The sequence below is a fragment of the Zingiber officinale genome, chromosome 2A, assembly GCF_018446385.1.
Source record: "Zingiber officinale cultivar Zhangliang chromosome 2A, Zo_v1.1, whole genome shotgun sequence".
NCBI lineage: Eukaryota > Viridiplantae > Streptophyta > Magnoliopsida > Zingiberales > Zingiberaceae > Zingiber > Zingiber officinale.
In genome coordinates this window covers 101,170,548-101,181,586 of record NC_055988.1, presented here as the reverse complement: position 1 = coordinate 101,181,586, position 11,039 = coordinate 101,170,548, and the positions used below count along the sequence as shown (strand labels likewise).

Below are 11,039 nucleotides of genomic sequence, written 5' to 3'. Positions count from 1 at the left end.
CTAAATAAAAATTAAATAAAATTGGAAAAATACGAGTAATTAAAAGAAAGAGGGGTATAAAGCTCATTAAAAGGGAATGTAAGGGGGGTGTTGACGTGCTATCAAGTGTGTGTGTGTGTGTTGGGGGGGGGGGGGGGGGGGGCAATTTGCTTCCAGTCAAACCCATGATTGAGACACTAGAAAATGGTGAAGAGGATATTCAAATATATTAAAGGAACAACATATTATTATCTTTATTTTCAAGGATCAAATATGAGCCTGAAGGGTTACGCAGATATAGATTGGGCAAGAGATTTTGATGACAGAAAATCTATATTAGGCTATACCTTTTTGATGAATGGTGGCACCAATCTCATGGAATAGTAAGAAACATGTTTGTGTAGCACTGTCGACAATGGAAGCTGAGTATGTGTCTTGCGCAACGGCTGTGCAAGAATCTATCTGGTTGAGAAGGTTCTTGGAGCAATTAAAAATTACTGAGGATAGTGAGAGTCCTATTACAATTTACTATGACAGTCAAGCTACTATGACTTTTTATAAGGATCCCAAAGATTACAGCAAGGGCAAACATATAGAAATTAAAAATAATTTTGTAAAAGATATTATTGACAAGAAAAAGATAATTTTTGAGTATATCCCTACACGTGCTATACTTGCAGATCCTTTTACTAAGCCATTGACTAAAGAGTGATTTCAAGGATATATGAAGTCTTTGGGACTTCGTAATATGTAACACATTTTAAAATATCATGATTTATTAAGCGTATATGTTGTTACATTTTAGATAAAAGTCTCGGTGAGCATGTTAGCAGGTTAAGATTAGTCAACTTACATGGACAATAAACTCCATTTGTTAAGTATAAATAGAGGTAAGGTTATTATTTATGGGATAACATATGTAGATGTGAATAGAAATATACCTATAAGTTCGGTCCTTGATAGTTGTGTCAAGATGAGATTATAATAATCAGAGTAAATGAACCTACTATTTACTGAATCTGCTAAATTCTGGATTGGAATTCATAAATTGAATTCAGGATTAGATATTAGGTATATTTAGATCAAAATCTGTACGATGTTAAATTTTGAGAAAAATATACACTCTTCATTAGTAAAGAGAAAGACATCGTAACATGTGATTCATACCACATGTGTTATGATGGCAATAAGGATAGTAGGAGAATATATCTCTGCTTCTCTACTATGTAAGACTTTTGAGATTATAAGTTAATTTCAGTTTTACCCTAAGTGACTATTTAACTATCTACTTGAAGTTTTAATTAGTGTATGCTAGTTTAGCATGTAACCTATTGACTATGGATGCTTTAGTCTATGAAGCATAATTAGAAAAATGATTGATTAGAATGAATATATTCTAGTTAAAAAAGAAGATTAAAATAGATTTACATCTTTGACATTTATTTACTGGTTGACCAATTATATTTTTTATTGAGTACATAAAATGTGATTGTAAATAATTGTATTGAATGAAAATCTTGAACTTGCTCTTGATATAACTGTCATTATGAGGAATTACCCTCTCACGTGATAGTTACCTTCCGTTTTCTGATTTACTCTCTCCCAATGGTGTGGGATAATCGTGAGGGGTCACCAAGGTGATGAATTTTATTTTTGTATAGAATTATAAAGGATTAGAGATATTCATATTGATATAACTGATTTAATATCTAGGGTAAAGGTAAGATATGGATGTCTCTGATTAGGTTGATATAGTAGCTAAGTTAAATACAACAACTTTGTTAGCAGTAATTGCTCAGTGTGCTTGTTGTCACACTAATAATTTTTCCTGATGTATGAATTGAATGTTCTTACATGATTTTTGTGATTAGATAACCTTTATGGATTGATTTAGATGAATAAAAGATGTTAGATGTGTGCAGTGACTACACATGTTAATGAGATAACAATCGTTAATTACCCATTCCTCTTCCTCTTCCTCTATAATGTGAAGTTACTTCACATGTTACCATCCCTCTTCCTATATAGACGTCTAAGGCAATAAGAGAAAGAACAAGGAAAATAGATCAAGAGGATTGTTCATTTGAGATTTGGTATGTGGATAAGTGAGAAGGTTTCTTGTGTGATCTTCTCAAAGATGGCAAACTCTCTTCTCCAATTTCTTTTCCAAGATCGTTGTAAGTGTTTAATATTTAGAATTTTTATTTCTATATTTTTCATGCTTTAGAATAGCAACAACAATCACTCGGTGTCCACTTGGGAGCATTTGACAAGATCAACACCTAGCAAGCTCGACACTCAACGACTTGACACTCCTCAACGATTAAACACCCGATGAGTTCGGCACTCAACGATTAAACACCCGATGAGCTCGACACTCGGTAGCACATCACTTAGCTTGATTTGGCACTCGACCTAGCTCGACACTCGATAAATCAACTCAGCTTAGCTCGGTCATACAAGATAGTTCAACCATCCTAGACATCTCATTCTTCCATATTTGATAGTTTAAGATTATCAACTCATAAGTCTAAATTTAATTATTTATAATTTTAAATTCTGAATATTTCCTTATTATCTCCGATAAACATCTCCAACACAAAATGTATCCTAACTTTAACTTTAAATGAACAAATTTCATAAATTAAGATAGTTGATTAATTAATTTGATTGCGAATTAGGCCTTGTCATTTTCGTGCTTATATACACTCATTGACTCAGGCACTTTGTCCTCTAGACTTTATCTAGGGGAACCTAATCCTCTGACATTGCAATTTCTTTTGGACGGATTAGTCGGGTCAAGTGGAACTACAAATGAATTGGATTTCTATGAATAAGTTAAGTTCGAGCCCTCTCTCTCTCTCTCTCTCTCTATCTCTCTACTAATTTTAGTTGATAATCATAATTTTGCATGCAATCCTCATGCCTAAAAAATTTTGTTTCCACTCCCTACATGCAAAGTATTACTTGTTTCAACTCCCTCATACAAATATTGATACCTAAATTACCCCTTAGATTTTTTAAGTACAAAAAGTTCAAAATTGAGTACAAAAAGTCTGAAAACGAGTATAATTCTTCTTAAACTCAGTACTTTATATTAAAAATCGAGTATATTTTCTATCAAAATTATCCCTATTATTTTTTAAGTATAAAAAGTCTAAAAATAAGTATAATTCCTGTTAAATTCAGCACTTTACACTATAATCCAGTACTCTATACTAGGATCGAGTATATTTTCTATTGAAATTAACCTATATTTTTTAGGTACAAAAAGTCCAAAATTGAGTACAAAAAGTCCGAAAATGAGTATAATTCTTCTTAAAATCAGTACTTTATATTAAAAATCGAGTATATTTTCTATTAAATTCAGCACATTAAACTAAAATCGAGTATATTTTGAGATGCAAAAAGAATCGTACTCAATTTAATAGAAAATATACTAGATTCTAATTTAATATACTGAATTTAAGAGGATTTATACTGATTTTTGGACTGTTTGTACCTAAAAATATTATGGACAATTAGGTAAATATGTTTGACTGAGAAGTGAAAAGAAAGCTTTTCATGGATGGGGACTGCATATAAAGTTGTGTTTACCAATGGAGAGTGCATGCAAATTTACCCTTTAAAGTTTTATTGTGATCTTTTTTATATTTTAAAATATTTTAATTTTATTATATTTTATTAAAATAAAATAACTCAAGACGTCGTCACAAACATGTGACCTATGCGACCATAGATTGTGCAAAGAGTCTAGTGGATTAGATGCTCCATCCATTAACGGGCAAGTCCTGCCTAGTCTAGTGAAAATACACCCTTGATGCAGTTAATATCTATATATGAATATTTACATCAACAAATTTTTAGATCAATTTTGAATGAATATAAAATATTTTTATCTTCATACGAAAAGAGATCAATGTGATAGAGTAAAATATTCTCAGTAACTTATTTATCTACATATTACTATAAGGTCGATGATACTGAACTCGTTTTGGATCAACAATATCACCTTTAATGTCAATAAATTATGCCAACTCATATAAATTTATAAATAGTTTTCCCTTTTTAGCGATAAAAAAAAAGTAATAACTCCACGAAAATCATATGACGACGAATTCACTGTAAACAAACTACGTTGAGATGCAAAATAGATTATATTATTCAATATTATAATTGGATCGAATATGTGCTCCGTTCAGTTGGGAAAAATCATGACTCCTTGTGTCGATTGATTTTCTCTTCTCGAGTAGATTTTGAAAGTGCTGTCCAATGCATTACTTTTTCTCAATCACTTCAAAGGAACTTAACTTTCTTGTTCTCTTCCTTCTCTCCGTAGCCTAACCTAACCTAACCTAACCTAACCTAACCTAATCCACCAAGTGATGCTCCCACACAAGACTTTCGCCTGCACGAGCTATTCGTTTTAGGTTGGCTTATCAAACAACTTGCATCATCACTTTGACCCTAACACGCACGATGTGGATCGGCATAGTTCCTCCAATTATTGATATTTATTGGCCTTCATGATTTCGAACGCAATTTTCCTCGCCAAAATGGATGTCTCCTTCTCACCCTTTTTCATCTTCTAAACGATGTTTTTTATTTTTTACATACATATTTACATACACACTTTTAATCTTTAAATCGCTACAAGCGTCTAAGTATGGCTAGATTCCTTCTTATGTGATCTATGTTTACTTAGGTTCCTTCTTTCATGATCCTTCTAGCTTGAATTATTATAAATTTAAACTTTTTTTTTTTTGTACAATCTTTCAATTGATGAACCCGAACAATGACGATAGCAATAATGACTTAAATAGAGACAACAAAGATAAGAATAGGATAGGATAGGGTAGGAAGAAGATATATTACCAATAAATTGAAATGGTATTTATCCAATTTAAATAGAAATATTTATTTATAAAGAGTATAAGAACAAAGATTTCATGAAAAAAATCCTTTTCCTTTTGTATTATAATCAAATTTTTAAGAAATAAATTATTTTTTTTACCAAACCAATTTTTTTCACTCAACTAAATAATTAAGTGGGCCTCGAGGCCCAATTAAGGTCTGGCCTGAAGTGAGGCCCGTCAAACGCTGAACTCCCGAACTGGCTGGGCCGGAGCTGGAGCGAACCCTGCGATCGAAGCCCAGTGGGGTAAGGATCTCTCTGTTCTAGGTCACTCACCGTCACCGATGATTCCATGGATCTTTCGTTCTTAATGTGTTTGATTTATCGATCGATGCTGAATCGCGGTGTTACTTGGATCCTTTTTTTTCTCAGTGTCTGTGTTTTGGATGGATCTTTAGATTTGTTTTGTTCATTCTGTTCTTATTTGGATATGAATCGTTGATCGCCAACTACTGAGAAGTTTACGGTGTTTGTTCTTTTTGATGCCTTAATCCGGCAACTGTGGGCGAAAATTACGACGACCGCGGGAGGAGCTGGTCCTCGATGCCTACAAGATTTCACAGTCAGTTTTTGCGCTTCTTCGATTGCTGGTAAATCTCAGTTGCTAATTGCTTCAATCTCTCTAGTTCCTTTTTCTCAGCTCCAAATTAGTGTTAGACAATCTTCCACCTGCTAGCTGGAGATCAGGGTAGTTGCTAACTTCAAGTTGACAAGTAAGAAGGAGGAGCTGTTTGGAAAACTAAACTGGACTGCCTGGGAGACTTGGCCAAAATGTCCAGACAAAGATGTCCAGCTGACACTGAGATGACGAACAGAGACAGAGGTGACAGCCGAGACCGAGATGTCTAGCTAAGACAGAGATGCCTAGTCAAGATCGAGATGTCTAGCTAATACATCAGGCTCTGACCCGAGGCCGAAATGCCGAGACATGAAGCTGAGACCCAAGATGGAGGTAAAGTTGTCCAGGCCTTCATGATGCAGTTTCTTTAAAATAAATTTATTCTCCTTTAGTTGTGCTTTAAAATTATTATGGACATCTATTTTTAAAATATAATGATAGAATCACGTACACAACCAAGGTTGTTCGTGGCAAACTAAGAAAATACTTAATTGTTATCACAGGTAAAACACCGAGCAAAAATGCACAGTGGAGAGAAGATTTGGGAGAACGATGGTGGAGAAAAATCTTTTCTATTAGTTCTCTTATTTGCTCTTGGTCACAACCTCTTTACATAGAAGCTTAGACCTTTGCAATATTCAATAGTCGAATTAAAACTATCTACTGCCCATTAATCCATCTAACTCAATCTTCTAGAGGTTACAAATTCTTAACTAAGATTCTTAATTGATCATCGATTAATGCATTTGTTACAATTGAACAACAAGTAAAAACATTCGGGTGGTAAAACATTGGTCCATTTGTTTGGGCAAATTTTGCCTCGATCAGTTTGACATTCGACATGCGCAGGTCGTGCATGCACATGAGTCAAATTGGTTCAGCGCATGAGCGAGAGTATCTCTCCATGCATTTGTTCAACCCTGCAATGCTTGTGAATTAATATAAATCAACTAATATGATTTGAAACTCCTAATGTGGGACTTGTTGGTAGAGAGCACCATAATCTAACCTATGTCTTGATGTTATTAAAGATTCATGTTAAGTCTTGTTATTATCTAATGAATTGAATAAGTGTGCAGGATGCTCAACTTGAAAAGTCCTAGTAGGTCAGTTAGACCTGATACTAGGAAAAGTCTTAGTAGGTCGTGGAACCAGGCAGGAAGTTCAGATGGGTCAAGTGGATCTGACATTTGGCAGGTGGATTCTATAGATCTGGAGGACTCGATATCGAATTAAGTGGAAGTCTTGGCAGGCTAATCCGATGTAGAGCAGTTAAACTCCAAACAAGTCTGGAGGACTCGATATTTGGCAGGTAAGTTGAGGTAATCTTCTGGCGGGTGTGCAGTGAGGTAGTGCCCCGGAAGAAACAACACCTTAGGCGTTGATTCAACTGAAAAAACCAACGAAGGTTTCTAAGTTGAGATCAGGACCATCCTTATTATCCTATTCATGCATTTATATATTTATCTAACTTTGTTTTGTAAGACTATTATTATTATATTGATGTGTTAACTTGTTTTGCAGTTAAACAAAGTTTGGATTGACCGAGGGTTCGGTCGACCGAACAGGTGATTCAGTCGACTGAATAGGTGTTTTAGTCGATCGATTTGGCCAGCGTGGCATAGATTCGATTGTGTTTTGTAAAATTGGAAATACAGAGTTATTAGTCGACCGAACAAGCTGTTTATGTTAGTTCGGGCCGACTAGAAGGGGTAAATAACTCTACAAGTAAAGTTAACACTTTTCTTACTTTCGAACTCAGAAAGGAATACACATTAATTAATTAAAATAAATAATATAAAAATGATGTAAGAGACCAAAAATTTATTTGGTTTACAATAGAAAAAATTGCTAATCCAAGACAGTAAAAGAACACTAAAGATCTCCTTAGTTGAAGGAGAGTAACCTTTTACAGCAATTAACAGTATCAACTTAAAACATAATTAAGAATTGAAAGTACAAGGAAGGTAATGGGCCGGGTTTAAACCTAGCCCTATATTAAACCCACCCCGTTCAGAGAAGATTTAAACCTGACCAAATGGGTTACAAGGTAGGTCTAAACTCGTTGACCGGATTTAGAAGCAGGTTCGGGGCGGGTTATGAGTTTCAATGAACTCGCTCGAACCGGTCCCATATATATATTGATCCTGTCCTAAAGTCGAAGAGACAGATGTTGGAGATGTGGCATTTTCGCTGACTTCTGGTGGACTTCGCTCTCGCCTACAACACAAGCAGCGTCAATGCCAAGTCAGGGAAGGGGTCCCCGGCGATGACCCTCCAACGCTCAAGTCAGTCTCCGATGAAGCAAGAAGCAAATAGGACTGTAGTGCAACAGTAGAAATCGCGAGAAAAAGCATACCTCCGCCGATGCCTGGACCCCCCTTTATATAGGGCTCATGTAGTGTGTGTGCATGCTTCTCAAAGCGGGCACGTTATCCCAAGCTTTCCATGAAGAGATATGTCAGTAAAGTGTTCCTGACACAGTACCTTAACAGGCCAAGCATATCTCTGAAGTGACAGTGGAAGCTTCCGGCGTACGATTCTTTGTTTGACCATGTCGCCCGTCGGCGGCACTAATGCCCAAAAGGATGTCGAAGGATATCCTGCTGTGTCTGTTGTTTGGGCGAACGGAGTGGCCACTCGGCTAAAAGTCTTCTGTCCAAATGTCGTCCGTTTGTTGGGCTGAGCAGGATGACTGCTCGGCCGGAAGCCCATTGTCGCCGAGCGGGAGAGTCGCTCGGTTGAAAGCTCTCGGTCCGTGTCGTCTGCTATCTGGCCGAATGGGATAGTCGCTCGGCCCGGCTTCTACGCGTCCTTTAAGCGTCGGTTCGATTTACTTCATGTCAGAGATGGTGGGTTGGTGCTTAACCTACGGTCGGAATATGTCCTTCCCGACTGGCCAAACCCATCAGTCTGTTGACCGTCTTGACTTTGACTTACATTTACCTCCACCGTAGCAGCGGGGTGAGGCCCCTCTTCATCACTGCATCATAAGCCTTCCCTTCAAGTCTAGTCAAAGGAGGCTGTAGTTCGACTGATTGGACCATTGTGTGCGCAGATTCCTTCTCGATCGACCTTCATCACTGTATGGACTCTGATCAGGTTGGGCCCGATCCTCGCCGATCGGCCTCTTGAAGCTTGTCGCTCGGTCCTAGGTACGCTCCCTCGTTCCGATCGGGCGGACAAGGGTTTGCACTTGTAGAACTTTTTCCTCGGGCAGTCTTGGGCGAGCGCAGGCTATGGTGACATCACCACGATTTTTTGGGAAGCGTGCAAATCCCCTCTCATTAAAGCAGAACAAGTTCCCATTCCTGCCTTAATTGCCGACCCATGGTAGCACGTCACGTGTCACTCCCACAGCCGCCGCACGCTTATTGTGACAGGCATTGATTGCGATGCTTGGCGGTTTGAATTCAATGACTAGATCTTGTCCTAGGTTTCCTCGACCTAGATTGGACGGCTCCGGTCAGCCGAGCCCGGGGTATATGAGCCTGCTGTGTCGCTGTCTTCTTCATGCTCTTGTTGATGTGTTTTCGACGATCCCTGTGTTCCTGCACGCTATGCTCTCCGGCGACTCCTTGCGTTTTATCCTCCGACGGTCCTCCGTCTCCCTTTTTCCCAGTAAGCTCTCCTCCCGTTACCTTTTTCTTTCGGTCATTCTGCTTTCCGCTGGCCCGGTGATCTTCCGATGACCCTTTTGTATCTTTTTTGATCGCCTTTCCTCCATTTTGCGTCTGTCTTAGCGATGGGCAGTTCCTCGCAGCCGTCGACCCCCGTCCCCGGACCCTAGTATACCACCATGGAGTCTAGGTTTGACAAGGGCGAGGCGGAGGGCCTTAGGAATGTCTTCGAAATTTCATTTGACCACGAGATTGTTTTGCCTTCCTCGTCCAATCGACCAAATACCCCGCCGACCGGATGCATCTGTCTGTTCAGGGACTATTTCTCCGTCGGTCTGTGGTTCCCTATCCATTCTTTCATTATCGTAGTCTGTAAATACTTCTGCATCTCCCTGCCTCAACTCGTGCCGAACTCCTTCCGTCTTCTGTGCGGCGGCATCATCTTCTTTTGGCTGCACAACATCCCTCTCACGCCCTGGGTCTTCCACTATTTTTACTATCCGAAGTTGTTCGAGCCGGGGACCTTCCTCTTCTAGTCTAGGGTTGGTCTAGTGTTTTTTTGATAAAATGTCATCCTCCAATAAATATTGGAAGAAGTACTTCTGTTTCTTGCGTCTTCCCGAGCGGTCGGAATTCTCGACCCGTTGGCAGCTCGAAGTAGCGCCTCGGTCCCCACTGAAGAGTTACAAGAGCCGATCGAACTATTTGGATGTTGCGGCAATGTTGGCTGGTCAGAAGTACGACATCCACAAGTTGCTGTTTGAGGGTGTCCTCTACATCTTTGGCCTGAGTCCGATCCGCACCCAGCTGCCGACCAGCCTAGGTAAGATACTTCTTTACATATTCCTTTGATGCTAACTGATTTTTCATTTTATCCTGCAGCCGAAATCATGATGCGTACGTAGATGGCCGACAAGGCGAAGCTCTCGAACAGTGAGATCGAGGCGACAACTTCCGAGGAACTGGCGAGCCGAGGTCTGCGGTCGGCCGACTCTCATGAAGTCGCTCGGGTTGAGCGAGCAGACACTCATGGAAGTGGGCGAAGGCGTAACCAGCCATGCACCGAGCGGAGGGGCCACCCCGAGCTCACAACCTCAAACAGATCGATGCCCCGTCATTCCCATCGAAGAACCCTCAGGCTCAGCCTCCTTCGACATTCCACTGACCAGGCGTAAGAGGCGCCGAGCGGAGCCGTCTTCGCGCTTCGCTACCTCGAGCGCGCAACCGGTCGAGAGGGTCGAAACTTCGACTCTAGCTTCGCTCCAAGCAACTGTGGAGGCATGATCGTCCGATCGGACACCCTCCTTGGCCGAGCTATCGCAAGGGGTCGTGGCCGCATCACCCATGGCCTTCATGCCGCCACCATCGAAGCCTTTGGCGGTCAAACGATCCGGTATCTCACCGACTTCCGGTCGGGAGGCCTAATCCCACTCGACCCCGAGCAACCGACGATCTGTTACAGCGATCCTTCATCTGCCAACGGAGGACTACAATGAGCCGAGTGCCCAGTCTTGGATCCCCAAGCACTAGATCCTCATCCGGGGGATGCTTGTTGAAGTCTGGGAGGGCGCATGGGCCCATGCGACGATGCTACCTTCGGCCGCCCTGGCCAACAGTCACACCCAAATGGGCACCAGGGTAAGTTCGTTAATGTTATCTCATGGCTTACTTCCGTTCGGCTATAACCTTTCCCCTTTTACTTGCAGTACTAGGTGGAGAGCCTGGCCATGTGCCACAGGCTCGCATTCTTGGAGGACGAGTTCAAAAAACTCAAAGTCTCGGGCGACGCCTCCTCCTCCCAAGGGCCATCGCTCTTTGAGGTCAAGAAGCTGAGGGCCGACCTGGCGAAGAGTAATAAGCTCCTGGAGGCCGAGTGGAAAAAATCCGCAGATCAAGAGGTGATGTT

The 11,039-nt window shown here is 40.3% G+C and overlaps 1 long non-coding RNA gene across 1 annotated transcript; it reads left to right on the top strand.

Annotated features, from left to right (window-relative positions):
- The first annotated feature begins 5,182 nt into the window (after nt 1-5,182).
- Nucleotides 5,183-6,074, top strand: LOC122039837. Its single transcript, XR_006128401.1, has 3 exons — nt 5,183-5,484; nt 5,571-5,846; nt 6,017-6,074. It is a non-coding gene; the product is annotated as an uncharacterized LOC122039837 (long non-coding RNA).
- The last annotated feature ends 4,965 nt before the right edge of the window (nt 6,075-11,039 follow it).